The 14,332-nt window shown below is 46.6% G+C and overlaps 1 long non-coding RNA gene across 3 annotated transcripts; it reads right to left on the bottom strand.

Annotated features, from left to right (window-relative positions):
• Positions 1-3,564: 3,564 nt before the first annotated feature.
• Positions 3,565-7,661, bottom strand: LOC144988788 (uncharacterized). 3 transcript variants are annotated; one of them, XR_013652818.1, is made up of 5 exons: positions 7,487-7,661; positions 7,131-7,218; positions 4,847-6,171; positions 4,230-4,260; positions 3,565-3,843 (listed from the first exon to the last, which is right to left on the bottom strand). It is a non-coding gene; the product is annotated as an uncharacterized LOC144988788 (long non-coding RNA). The 3 variants fall into 3 exon arrangements; XR_013652817.1 differs by having other exon boundaries at positions 7,415-7,508; XR_013652819.1 differs by lacking the exon at positions 4,230-4,260 and having other exon boundaries at positions 7,415-7,508.
• Between the last annotated feature and the right edge of the window lie 6,671 nt (positions 7,662-14,332).

The raw sequence follows: 14,332 nt of genomic DNA, 5'->3' as shown, positions 1-14,332 counted from the left end.
CATGTATTGTCCCTCTTTCCCCTCCTGGGGAGTGGGAGTGCTTCCAGACTCCAGTTGTTTCATCCGTGCTCCTGTTCCTGACCGAGTACCTCGTCTCTGCTCCTGCTCCTACACCTGGCTGTGGTTCCTGTCTCCGGCTCGACTCGCGCCCCTGATTGTCCCCCCCAACCACGGCTGGATGAAGCTCGTCTGCTGGACTTTATATATGTAGTTGTAGATTTAGATAAGTTAATTCTTCTCTAAGAGTTCTGGTAAATCGCCTGTCAGTCCTGGGGGAGGATCCCTCCTTCATGTGGGCACCCCTGAGGTTTCTTCGTTTTTTCCGGAATCCGTTTTTTTGGGAGTTTTTCCTTACCGCGAAGGGGGGTCTAAGGGCAGGGATGCCAGTATAGCTTAGTCAGTTTGTTACTTCATTTTAGTATTTTCCTATTGAACTCTTTGTATTTATGATCCTTTTGAGTTTATGCTTAACTTTTTCAATTACCGATATGAAGCCCATTGAGACGACTGCTGTTGTGAATTTGGGCTAAACGAATTGAATTGAATTGAATTGTTGTGGGTTAAGGGACATGTGTGGTAAAAGGTGTAGTTAAACTTGATACCGAGAGGACGCCTCCTGTTTTCTGTGATGTCCAAGAACCCCCCCCCCAGGGGTCCTACATGTTGCACTAAAAGAGTCTTCATGCTCTTAAAAGCACTGGAACTTCCACAGGAAGCTGCTGTCGTTGGTCCCATCCGTCAGGAGCTGGACTCAGTCCTTTCTTCAATGCTGCAGAACAATGCAGCCGAGGCACAGACATGTGTTTACCTTTGCTCGCCACGCCGACTTCCTGTTTTTCTACCTACAGGCCCGTTTGGGCTGCATTGTTCTGTCAAACAGCTGCCGGCCTCTGGGCCTTCACCCGCCGAAGCTGAGCTCCTGTCAGCCGGCCTTCATGCTCACCACCGCGAGCTCAGGTTGACTGCATGACCCATCTGGACTCCTGCTGCACCCAGTTCACACTCCAGGACCCACTTCAGTCATTGAAGCAGGGCCAAGCCGGGCCGTTCTGGGTCAGAACTTCCTAAAGTGCCGTCTGGGCTGAAGGTGTCATTCCTGAACCGTTGATGTCAGGAGGAGAGACTGGTGAGAGACTCAGTCTGGGTCAGAGAGCGTCTGACTGTGAAGATAAGAAGCATTTTTGTCTCCAGAAAGAACTTCAAAGACCGTAAATATATTTTCCCTGAACGCCTCGGAGATTCTGTGGCACCGAGCCAGAACTTCAAAGTCACTTTTGTGACGAACAGCGGATGAAAACAGCCCTCAGATATGCAGAAATTGGTTCCAGCTATGTGTTTTCACTCTGAATGAGGGAGCTTCAGCGCCGCCTCAGTCAGAGCCCTGTGGTTCACAGCCCACAGTTCTGACAGAACACGAGCCCAGTCCGGTTCCGAAAGAACCTGAGGAACGGTTCCAGGGAAGGAAGGAAACAGGGAGCTGAAGATGCTCCGACAGCAGCAGCAGAACCCTCACAGCTGCTGAGCAGGGTGAGGCTCAGAAGAACCGCCACAGGCCCGGTGAGGCCCAAATGAGGAGGCGTATGCAGAGGAGGTGTTCACCAGGGATCCCTCAACGTCTCTGCAGGTTTCTCCTCAAACCATCTGCAAACTGATGGACTTTGAGCTTTTCTGCTCCTGTTCAAGATAAAGAAATCCCAGAAGTCCCTCAGAACTCACTGGAGGGAGCAGAACCCTGATCTTGTCCAGTTCTGAGTACAGAGAACTACCTCGGCATGCCAGGTCCACTGTGCTGCCTGCTTCCTCCAGGAGCATAAGTCTGTGGAGCCGGAATATTTCCATGCTTTGATTGACTGAGCCAAACAGGAGAAGATGGAGAAAAGCTGGAGGTGTGATAACGTTCCCTCTGGAGACGACGCTTTATTAATGTGTCACTTCCAATAAAAGTCCTGATATTTAGATCCCGGTCGCCATGGAGACCTCAGTCACTCCTGAAATGAAGGCAAAGGTTAGCGTGGCGGAGCATGACTGCTCTCAGACAGATTATGACCACATTCCTGCTGCTGCGAGCTGCAGGCGCAGGCAGAGCGTCCGCTCCGAACGCAAGAAGCCATCCAGGGAATCTGACAGGAAGACCCCCCCCCCTACTCCATCAGTGTGGGAGGGGCTTATGTCTTAGTTAATCACAAAGACAGAAGCATAAACTATAATTGCCATTGGTCTAATAAACACCTCAAACTCAAACTTTATTTATTTATATAGCGCCTTTCATTTTGGTTAAAAACACAAAGCGCTTAACATAAAAACAGATAAAACAGTCATAAAAATGAAAGTTGTTAAAGACGGAAAACAAAGGACAATCACACAAAGAAGGGCCCCCTCCCTCACCACCCAGTTCCCCCAGTAGAACCCTGAACAGAAACAAAGAACTGCAGTTTAAAGAAGGTCTGGCCTGGTTCTGCAGTGAGGAAACGATATCATGGGGGTCCATTTATTCAAGACCCAGCCGGACCACAGGGGTCATTACCGCAGCGCCCGCCCAACACAGAGCAGCCCAGGGCCCACTCCATGGCGATTAGACCACAGAGCGGGACCCCAGCCCGCCCAACGAGAACGGACAGCAACAGCACCCCCTACAGGTCAAGCTGGTGGTGCCCCAGAACAATGGATCCCCAAGAGGAAACACTGGAGTTAAAGACAACAGAATAAAAATTATTATAAAATAACAACAATAAAAATAGAAAAAAGATAAAAAAATAAGATATAACAATGTAAGGAATTAAAAAAAATACGTAAACTGATTAAAACATAACCTACGTATCATTGGTAAAATAACAATAAAAAGAATAGCATATTAGAAACAGAGATAATAATAGTCCTTACAAATAAATTAATTAATTAATAAATAGATGAATAATATAAGACATAAGGAATGATCAAAGTCATGTAAAAGCCAGACTAAAAAGGTGGGTCTTGAGCCTCTTCTTAAAAACCTCTACAGTCTCTGCGGCCCTGAGGTTCTCCATCAGGCTGTTCCACAGGCGAGGGTCTTAATGGCAGAACGAAGCCCCACCATGTGTCTTGGTCCTCACCTTAGGGACAACCAAGAGGCCAGTGCCAGAGGACCTCAGGGTCAGTGAGGGTTCGTATTTTAAAATAATCTCATTTAAATAAGAAGGCCCAAGACCATTAAAACATTTATACCTTTAGCGGTTACAGTAGGTGAGTAGAGTGGTCATCCGCTACACCGCGGTTCACCTCTCACCGCCTGTCCTTTTGGGAATTTTGCTGCTTTTTTTGGTTACAGTTATTGTGTTCTGCATCCCGATTGGCTGTAGGGGACTTTTTCAAACATACATAAAGCTCTGATGTAGCGGCGCGACGCTGAAGAGCTGGACTTTGAGAAAATGTCACCTTAAGTGAATAAAAACGTCAACTAAAATCAAATGAAGCTGGATTTTACCACAGAGCTATGCTGGCCCCTCGTGACCTCGTCTCTTTGTACGAAACATGCCCCCCAGTGAGATTTAGGTTTGGTGCATTTGAGATGCAATAAAGGTACTAAAATGGGTTTTTATCTTTTATTTGTTACGTGGAATTAGGAACACAAGCAAAAAACATCAACAGCACATTTTCTACAACATTGTCATTTATGTTTTATCAGTTAGTGCATTAGCGATCGACTGCAGTGTGTTTATGAACTACAATGTCCGTTTTCATGCACTCATTTGATTCTTTTATTCCAATCATTTCATTCTGGGTAATCAGTCATGTGGACACTGAGGCAGACATCTTCATCTTCATTGTCCTCTTCATCCACAGACGCTGTGTCATCAGGTAGGTCATCTGTTTTCCAAAGAAACAGTCAGCATTGAACGTGAATTCATAGAGAATGTGGCTCCAGAATCAGGTATGTGGGGGTCCAGGTCCAGAGTCACAATTATAGAGAATGTGACTCTGGACCCCGACCCCCACAAATGAGGAACGGTCCAAACACCCACAAAATGTTTGTGCGTTCATTTCCTGTGGGTAATGGTAGGCAGTACAGAAAAAAAGCATTAGGTTGATAACGTTGCATCTCCATCCATTAGAATGTTTAGTTCATACCAACGTGGTCTAAATGCACAAGGCTACAAACGCAAAAGTGAACACGTCTCAAACATGCTTCTCTTTACTTCTCATCAGTTTTTTACAAAGACATTTAAACACCAAAAAAGTGACATTTTTCTTACCTTTTGCAAGTTGGACTTGGTTCCAGTTATCCTGGGGTGAAAGGTCAAACCCAGCTCAGATGTCATTGGTCACAGACTTGTCAAACTATTAATGTGACTTTTTTATTGTAAAATATTTAATATAATAATAATATTTAAAGGGGCGATGTGAAAGCAAAACTAATGGCAACACCACACCAGAGGGTTAGCAAGTTTAAAATCCACTTCAATATTTATATTTGACACAAAATGTTTTAAAATGATCTGAATATTGTTAACATAAAGAAGGGAAACTCTGTCGACCCTAGCAACATCTCCCTTTGTTTATGGCACTAAACGGGTCTACCTCTGGTCTAGAGGCGCATCTTCCTCATGCTGATGGACAGGTAAAGCGACAGGTGGACACAACAGCCGTTCTGGAAGCTTCTCTGAATCAGAGAGCAGGAATGTCTAAACCAGGACGGTGGCCTGTGAGGCTCAGCAGTGGGAAAGTCTGGGTTCAGGTAACCAGCAAAAACATTCATATCTGCTGATATTTCCATCACTAAACTGGTTTTTAACAAAGATGCAGATAAAACGGTGACGTTAAAATACCTTATGAAGTGTAACAAGCTGTAAGGAGAGAAGAATGTTATCACCTTTTGGGTGAGGTCACTTCCTGCTCCCACCGCTGCAGACGACGGCCCCCACTCTGAGCATCCGGGGACTTTTTTAGCGGGAAAAGGTACAATGACCCGACCCAGCGTCCTGCTAAGTGCTCCAAAATAGGCTTCCTTTCCATTCCTCTGTCCCTTGGTCATTGTCCCGGCTTTCCCGTTCAGTGCTGCTCAGGAAAATCCAGCAGGAACGTCAACGTTGGTCCGCCGGGGGGAGAAGGTTTATCACAGAGACTTTGTCAGGAGGAAGAGGTTTATCTCCTTTTTCAGAAAATCAGCTGGAATGTTTTTAGGAAAGACTGATGGGGAGGGCTGAATCCAGAAACCCTCCACAGGAGTGGAGGAGATGGAGGGAGAGAGAGAGAGAGGTAGGGATAGAGAAATGGATGGAGGGAGGGAGAGAGAGAGGGAGGGATACCCCAGAAAGTCTGAATGGAGGAAGAGTTGCAAATAAGTAACTGGTTCTGTTCATTTCATCCACATCTTCTGCAAAACATACATCTGACCAGAAAGGAGTGACGGTGAAAAGAGATGAACAACTTTGTTCATTGAAGGGACTGGATCAGTTTGTCTGAAGGACTGAAACAAAACACCATTTCCCTCCTCTCAGACTGTGAGACTGGCATTTTATACGGCATGGCCCCGCCCACAGGCCAATTTGAATCAGGCACTATAAAGGCCAGACAGAACCACAGTTTGGGTCCTTAGATCAGTTAGGAGGGGCCCCACGGAGACTCCCACTGCCACACAGTAGGTGGCAGTGTTGCACCTCGTCATAGGTGACTACTGCCATTTAAACCACAAGAAGAAGAAATGGAAGGTGAGCAGAACAAACCAAACAAACGCAATAAAGAATTAACCAACCACGTGTCTCTGTAATGTTCATGTTTGTGTGATGGTGGAGCGTGTGCATCCCCCCACCACTAGCACACAGCCCCCTGAGTGTGCATGTGAAAAGCCTGTGTGGAGTTTCAATAGGCAGACTAAACCACCACAAGAACTTCTCCAGGTCTTCCGAAGTCCAGACCACCGTAACCTCCGTTTAGTTTGAAGAATATTTCATTTTTTCTGAACTTCTCCTGTTTCTTCTGGAAGTTTCTTCCCTTTAGGTCCAACAGTCCTTCATGTAAACATCGGTTCCTTTAGTTTCTCAGTTCAATTCACTAAAGCAAAGCTGGAACAAAGGCTCATAAGTTGAGGTTCCATGGAAAAGTTTCAGTTCTGGCTTCCAGGGTTCCTTCTTCCAGGTGGGTGACGTCAGAACAGAGAAACGTTCTTCCATCAGAAATGGTTCTCCTGAAGCTCCTCTGCAGGAGAACAGACACTGAACTGTAGGACAAAAACTATTTTTGGACAATTGAACCTGTGACACTTCACCTTAATAAACACTGCCCCCCCCCCAACATTATCACTGTGGGGGGCTGAGTTTGTTGGAAACGCCTACAGAGCAGACGCTCTGAGACTTCCCTAACTTCATCCTGGTGTCTTTTCACATTGACTTTGTGCCGTTATGCAACACTTCACGTTAACGTGAGCCGCTTTCTCCTCAACAGAATCAGCTGATTGATGTTAACCGCAGAACCAGCAGAAGGGTTGAAATGATGGAAACACTGGAGCTAAAGCCCTGCTGAGGGGTTAAACGGTTGGGGGGCAGCTTTCAGGGTATCTAGACCCTTGAGGACATTCAAACAAAGAGCCACAGTCCAATTGGAGGGCAGAGAAATGACTGCTTCCTCCTGATGTGATGGATCTAAAAGTGACAGCTGTTTGTTCTGGATCGTCAGGATTGGATCAGATCTCAGCCTGAGGCAACGTCACAAAAACCCTCAGCAGGGCGACGCCTTGACAGGAAAGACGTGAGTTACATCAAATGTTTGGGAGTGCGAGTATGCCGTTGCTGGTTACCATGGAAACAGGAGGAACCTTTTCTGTAAAACCATTGTGAACTCTAACATCCGGATGGGAACAGCGTCAGACTCCGTTCAGAAACTGGATGAAAGAGTTTCCTGACATCCAACGGGTCTTCTTACCTAGCTGTTTGAACTGAGCCCGTGGGGGGTGGGGGCACAACATCAGCAGAGCAACAGGAATCAAACCCAAGAGTTCATACATGACCTATTTAAATCAGGAGACATCCTGGATGCTGACAGTCATGATTGTAAAACAGAAGATTTACTGCAAAGTAGAATCATCACAACCAGGCCAAGCTCCTCCCCTTTTAGTAATTTAGAAAAAGTTTAAACTTTGAAAAAGGTGTCTGCTTCACCTGAGCTGGTGCTGCCGACGTTTCTCAGTCCTGGTGGGATCGCCGTCCTGCCCTCGTTTCCATGGTTTCTTCATGTTTCTGTTTGGAACTGAAGGAGAAATAAAAGTTACTCTAGTTAGTCATGGAAACTTTATTCCTATCGTCTGAGGATGACTGATGTAGATAGTCATGTCACTACGAGCAGTTGTCACATTAAGGAAACAGGCAGAGATGGTTAACTGACAGATTTGTATTAGTTAATGTAGTTAAAGTTAAGCAGCAAAGTTCTTCTAGGTCAGGAGCACCTGTGAAAGCACTTCTAAGGTTCTACATCTGCTGCATGTCTATCCATGACTTGTCTGATTGTGGAGACTCACCTCTGTTTTCTGTGTCAGGAATGGTCCGCCAGCAAAAGAGGTCCCTAAGGGTACAAGAACCTTCTATTGGTTCCTGGGAGGGAACCAAAATCATTGGAAAGTTAACAAAGTTAGAGTAGTAATTTTATTATTTGAGTGAATTATTGAAATGGTTTAGGAACAGTTAGTGAGTTCTATTTTTGTGTGGGGAAATTATCTATTTTTATAGGGGTTGGGGAAACTTTGAATGTAAATATTTTAATATTTTGTGTAAATAGGTTATCTGTGGGAACCTGGGTGGATGGTAGCTCCCAAAGGAGAAATCCTATAAAGGTGGGAGTTGTAACCATTTGGAGGTTGATGTTGGTTAATGGTTAGAGCTTTGGGCATGACTGTGAAATGGCAATGGAAGAAACTGGAAAATAAAGTTTTGAGTAGGGATGGGAATTGAAGCCCCATGAAGCCTTGTTGGGGTTCATGTAATTGTGCCAGAAAAATGAACCACCCATTCAGGGCTTTGAAACCACCCAGAACAGCGTCATGGTGGCGGACTGGACGTACATAATGCTTCAACTAAGCTCTTTGTAACACTTCAATGTAGAAATGATGAAAAAAACCTAAAACAAAACAATGTTGTTAACGATGATTAAAAAGAACAACGTAAAACAACACAATGAGTTATGTTTTCTGTGAGACGTGCTTGACACAGCAAAACACACATCACATGAAAAAAATAAATGCAAAGCAAAAACAAATAAATAGTAAAACACTGGTCTCAAACCCAGGATCTCTGTGTACAGATGCCATAACTATTCCACTGAACTATCTCTACTACTCTAACTACTCCCTGCCATCATATATTTCTAGAAGTATTTTCTTTATATATAACGTTCATAGTGAATTGTCTTATTAGGAGAATCTGAGTTGAAACGATCCTGAACCACAGTTGGTTTTTTACCAGAACCATGGTGTACTGATTCCAATACAGGGGAAACAATAGAACTTGTTGGGAAACGTCCTGGATTCATTTGTATTTCTAGAGAATAGCGCTCCCAACTGTTCAAACACAAGTGACATCTGAACCGTGGTTCCACCAAACGATACATTTGGCGCGTCATCAACCACGTGATCTGCGCTAGTTGACACACGCCCGGGAATATTGTGCTGAACCGCTCTGCTTCATGAAGGTGAAACAGGCGCTGAAGCGCCTGTGTCAAACGGACCATCTCTACTTGCGGCTCCAGACTCCGCCTGTGCTTCTACCATGATGATGGCCTCCGAGACAAGTCAAGAAGAAATACCTCTTTAACCCTTGTGTTATCCTAGGCACTTTAACGTTGGGAGTTGGGTCATCTAGACCCACTAGACAGTGCTCTGAACCTTTTTTCTTCAATGATTTGTGATCTTCACTGGTGTCCATGGATTACATGAAATCTTTCCACCTTTATCCACCTTTGTCATGGTAGGGAGAACAGGTCAATGGAAGGGGGGGGGGGGGGGTCATCTAAGATAGCACAAGGGTTAAACGTGTTGGCATACTTTGTGGTACACAAACTCCATGTACTGCATAATACTTCTGCCCTTCTGTCAGCAGATTTCCCAGTGATGCTGTTGTCATTGAAGGCATCAGAAACGTCTGAGCTTTGATCTCATTTCTGTAAAAAAGAAAAAACTATCATCAAATCTGAATGAATCCTTTAAGCTGACTTCATTAAACATAATGCACATCTTTTTAGTGTGAGGGGAAACCTGAAACAATTGCTGAGAAGGTGGGTGGGGCTCCTTCAGTTGAACATTACTGATGAAGATTTAAGTTCCTGCTCTATCTCGGTTTCACAGGGGGTGGGGTGGGGGGCAGTGGCTCTGCAGGCAGATCATCATCAATCATGGCTGAAAACCCTCTCAACCACTTGACCTTTATCAGACCTCTTCCTGGGATTCATTCCTTCTAGAATATCTTAGTCAAAGATGAAGAAATCTTCTTTCTGCTGAAAATAAAAACATCTGCAGAGGGCAGCGACGTCTGTGAATGGATATTCCTCTCAGAAAGTCCAGAGATTGGCCTCCATTATTAGACCACGCAGAATCAAAACAGCCTCAACCAGAAAAAGCTGATGACAGGAGTTTATTCAGGGATGTTTCAGACACCAGTGATGCTCTTTCTGAGATGTTCCCCAAAAGCTATTATCATCCCACCGAGAGACTCCAGAGAGGTTTCAGGAAAAATCTTGGAAACCTTCAGTTGTAGTGGAACCAGGACGTCGGCAGAGGTTTGTCGGAGCTTTGGTCCACTTCTTCCAGCAGCACAGATCAGATGGGATGTGGTCCATGTGATCTTCATAATGCAGTAAATCCTCTGCGTGCTAAGGCATGCGGCCACATGCTGGAGCGCAGTCCCAAACATCAGAGGCAGACTTTGGAGTCAAAGAACTCAATCATGAACAAACATAATTACACCAGAGTGCAAATGCTGTCTCATAAAACTGTTTTTGTGACTAATATGTTTGGAAGGACCAACGTCAGGAGCTGCCTGGTGAACCCCAGGGGCTGTTGACTCAAACTCAGTCCTTATCCAGCTTCAAGTGAGGATATGTTAAAACAACAGCCTTGTTTATGAGTTCCACCTGTGGTTCCAGCTCGGGGCTTTCCCTTTAATCTTCTGTTTCTCTGAAGAGACCCTGTGCACCGCCTATGCTCCGCCTATGTTAGCCTGTGCGCCGCCTATGCTCAGCCTGTGTTCTATCTGTGCTCCGCCTATACTGTGTCTGTACCCTGTCTATGCTCCGCCTATGCTACCCTGTGCTCCGCCTATGCTCAGCCTATGTTAGCCTGTGCGCCGCCTATGCTCAGCCTGTGTTCTATCTGTGCTCCACCTATACTGTGTCTGTACGCTGTCTATGCTCCGCCTATGATACCCTGTGCTCCGCCTATGCTCCGCCTATGTTAGCCTGTGCTCCGCCTATGCTCAGCCTGTGTTCTATCTGTGCTCCGCCTATACTGTGTCTGTACGCTGCCTATGCTCCGCCTATGCTAGCCTGTGTTCTATCTATGCTCCGCCTAAACTGTGTCTGTACGCTGTCTATGCTCCGCCTATGCTACCCTGTGCTCCGCCTATGCTCAGCCTGTGTTCTATCTGTGCTCCGCCTATACTGTGTCTGTACGCTGCCTATGCTCCGCCTATGCTAGCCTGTGCTAGCCTGTGTTCTATCTATGCTCCGCCTAAACTGTGTCTGTACGCTGTCTATGCTCCGCCTATGCTACCCTGTGCTCCGCCTATGCTCAGCCTGTGTTCTATCTATGCTCCGCCTAAACTGTGTCTGTATGCTGCCCATGCTCTGCCTATGCTAGCCTGTGCTAGCCTGTGTTCTATCTATGCTCCGCCTATACTGTGCCTGTACGCTGCCTATACTCCGCCTATGCTAGCCTGTGCTCCGCCTATGCTCAGCCTATGTTAGCCTGTGCGCCGCCTATGCTCAGCCTGTGTTCTATCTGTGCTCCGCCTATACTGTGTCTGTACGCTGTCTATGCTCCGCCTATGCTACCCTGTGCTCCGCCTATGCTCAGCCTATGTTAGCCTGTGCGCCGCCTATGCTCAGCCTGTGTTCTATCTGTGCTCCGCCTATACTGTGTCTGTACGCTGTCTATGCTCCGCCTATGATACCCTGTGCTCCGCCTATGCTCCGCCTATGCTAGCCTGTGCTCCGCCTATGCTCAGCCTGTGTTCTATCTGTGCTCCGCCTATACTGTGTCTGTACGCTGCCTATGCTCCGCCTATGCTAGCCTGTGCTAGCCTGTGTTCTATCTATGCTCCGCCTAAACTGTGTCTGTACGCTGTCTATGCTCCGCCTATGCTACCCTGTGCTCCGCCTATGCTCAGCCTGTGTTCTATCTATGCTCCGCCTAAACTGTGTCTGTACGCTGCCCATGCTCTGCCTATGCTAGCCTGTGCTAGCCTGTGTTCTATCTATGCTCCGCCTATACTGTGCCTGTACGCTGCCTATACTCCGCCTATGCTAGCCTGTGCTCCGCCTATGCTCAGCCTGTGTTCTATCTATGCTCCCCCTATACTGTGTCTGTACGCTGCCTATGCTTCGCTTGTGTTCCACCTCTGTTCCGTCTATGCTCTGCCTGTGCCCCCCCCCCCCCCCCAGGTAACCATGAGAAGATGAATGGATGATGTTGTACTTTGTCTGCATCATGTTTATGCTTCACTGAGACCCTGCAGTGAGAATCTGTGTCCCTCAATCAAAGCCGTTATTGACCTTTGAGGGAAAACAAGAACGAGGTTTCCGTGACAACCAACAAACTGAAGAAGTCTCTTCATTCTGATTAGAAATTAGATATGTGGGGGGTTAAGAATATGAGGGATTTCTTTGAAAATGCTGAGCAGCTTCCACCACCAACTGTTCTTCTGGTTGTCGTGATGTCTGCGACTGAGGAGCCTCAGGTGTCTCACCTTTGATCTCAGGTCCTTTTTTTTAACCAGAAATCAGTTTTAATGCAAATGATGAAATAGTAAAACAACAAAAGGGGAGGAGGGGTGATATCAGTGGTATTAAACCAGCATGAAATGACGGCCTCTCTCGACCCTGAGGGGGGGGGGGGGGCTAATTAATAAGCAAACTGCTCTCTCCCTCCTTTTCTGGTTGATCGTCATCACTGACCTTCGACCCCAGATCAGAGTGCAGGAAATGAAGAGCTCTTGAAGAGGCGCAGATCACCTTCACCCTGCGCTTCCATGGTAATGATGGTGGTTACAGAAGCGTGGGGCCGAAGCAGCAGAAATGCTGGTGGGGGAGCCCAGAACTGATTTGTCATGCAATCAGACTCATACTGTTCTTAATCAGGCCCATTCTACCAATCAGAGCAGGATTTGACACTTTCAGCAGATAATTAGCTTTTGGAATTTACCCATGGGGGGGTTCACTGCTGCAGCCCACCGATGGAAAAACTCCACATCAATGTGGGACCAAACATCGGTCACATTTCTCATCCCCCCCGCTCCAGCAGAAGACTCTGATCTGTGGAATTGAACTGCAAACCAATAAAACAGAAGGAGTCATTTAGCAGCTGGAGGTCAAACCGACAGAAGCAAAGCGTGAGATATCCTCTTCAGCCGGATGAGGAGCACTTTCAGTCGATTCCAGAGGATTCAAGAGATTTTTATGGCAGAAGAAGAATGTTTGAATCCCAGCAGATAGAGAGAGACGTCTGAGACGTCTGAGGACAGAGCTAGAATTCCTCACTGTTCCTCAGTTCCTCCATTCCATAAGTCAGTAAAGAACCATTTCTCCTTCAAACTGATGACCTCAACCAATGTGGGTCATTGGTATGTGGGAGGAGCCTGGAGAAAACCAACACGCATAGGAGAACGGGAAAAATCCATACAGAACGGATACAGGGCGTGATTGCAAGCAGGGGCTTCCTACTGTGAGGCAAGAGTGCTAACCACTACACCATCGTGCCCATGACCAACCTTTGTATGTGTGTGTGTGTGTGTGGGGGGTGGGTGTCTTTCTGCTCCCCAGCGTTGGGGAGGTCAGGTACACAGGAGCCTCCAGTCCATAAATACGGCGTCATAATAAGACGGTATCAATGATGAAACCCCTGCAGCTGGTGGGGGGCTCAGTTCCTTCTGTTATCCAAAGGTGTTTCTACTTTTGCCTAAATTCAGACTTTTCAGAAACAGGGTGAGACTGAAGCTGAGCTCCTGTTCGGCTGTGGGTGAAGGTTCTCCTTCCTCCAGGTGACGTTGTCCTGAGGTGTCTTCCCAGCATCTGGTCTTCTTTCACAGAAACGTCTCTTCATCCTTTTCAGAGGCATATTATGGGCTTTGCTCATCGCTGGAATTTTCTTTGATGGACATTTTGTCCTGACTTTTTCCCAAATGTGTTTACAGAAAACTAGCTTTCTGTCAGGAGTAAAAGTATCAGCCCCCCCCCCTCCCCCCTCTGGAGACAAACGTTGAGTCTCTGCATGTCAGAAAACCTCAGAGAAAGCTCAGGGAAGACGCCGTGTTCAAACGGAGAGCCTGAAATTTGGATTTGTCTGTCTTTTCTGACGGAGACAGGTTGATCTTTATCAGCTCCCCTGCTGTGCGGTGGCATTTACTCTTGATCCTCATAAAGCATCCATGATGAGGTCACAGAGACCCCTGGCACCTGTGCGCTGAGATGCTGCAGGATGTCCTGCACAGGTCAGGCTCAGCGTAAACAGAAGCTTGTGTCAGTGTGCACACATGCCTGCAGCAGCTGTCGTCTGCATCCAGAATGTTAGTTTTCATCTGGCTCATTTAGCATTTACCTTTAACGTCAGGGTTTTTGTTTTCTATTTTTTGAAAGTTTTGCTTCCCCTGCTTTCTATTCTGCCGTTTTAGATCACTTCGGGTTTAGAATTTCCCAGTTAGTTCAGTATTTTCACACAGTCTGCTCCTCACAGAATCATTAATCCTTCAGGTCCAACCACACAGGAAAAGAATCGGCTGCAGAGATTTAAATTATGTCCCAAGGAGAAGGATGTGGAGTTCCAGAAATCATTGAAGTATGCACACCCAACCCGAGCCCATAAGCTGGAACGCTTCTCCTGCAAACTGAGAAAGGGGAGATGTGGAGGAGAAGCCAGAGGGGAGAAGGGGCCCGGTTCAGAGTCAACTTTCAGCATGAGAAATGAGCCCCCCTGCTGTAATCTACAGCCCCTCTGCTCAACAGAATCTAAATATTTCTCATGGTTTAGAGGGCCGGGTTCAGACCTGTAGATGGAAAACAACAGAGATTATGGCTTTTGTCAGACCATAAAAGCCATGTTTCTGGATGCTTTGGTTGATCAGGACAGCAGAGCGGCACTTTCTGCTCCAAAGCCACAGTCTCC

Source organism: Oryzias latipes, chromosome 21 (genome assembly GCF_053564925.1).
Source record: "Oryzias latipes strain Hd-rR chromosome 21, Olatipes_Hd-rR_3.1".
Lineage (NCBI taxonomy): Eukaryota > Metazoa > Chordata > Actinopteri > Beloniformes > Adrianichthyidae > Oryzias > Oryzias latipes.
This window is presented reverse-complemented; position numbering and strand designations above follow the sequence as displayed.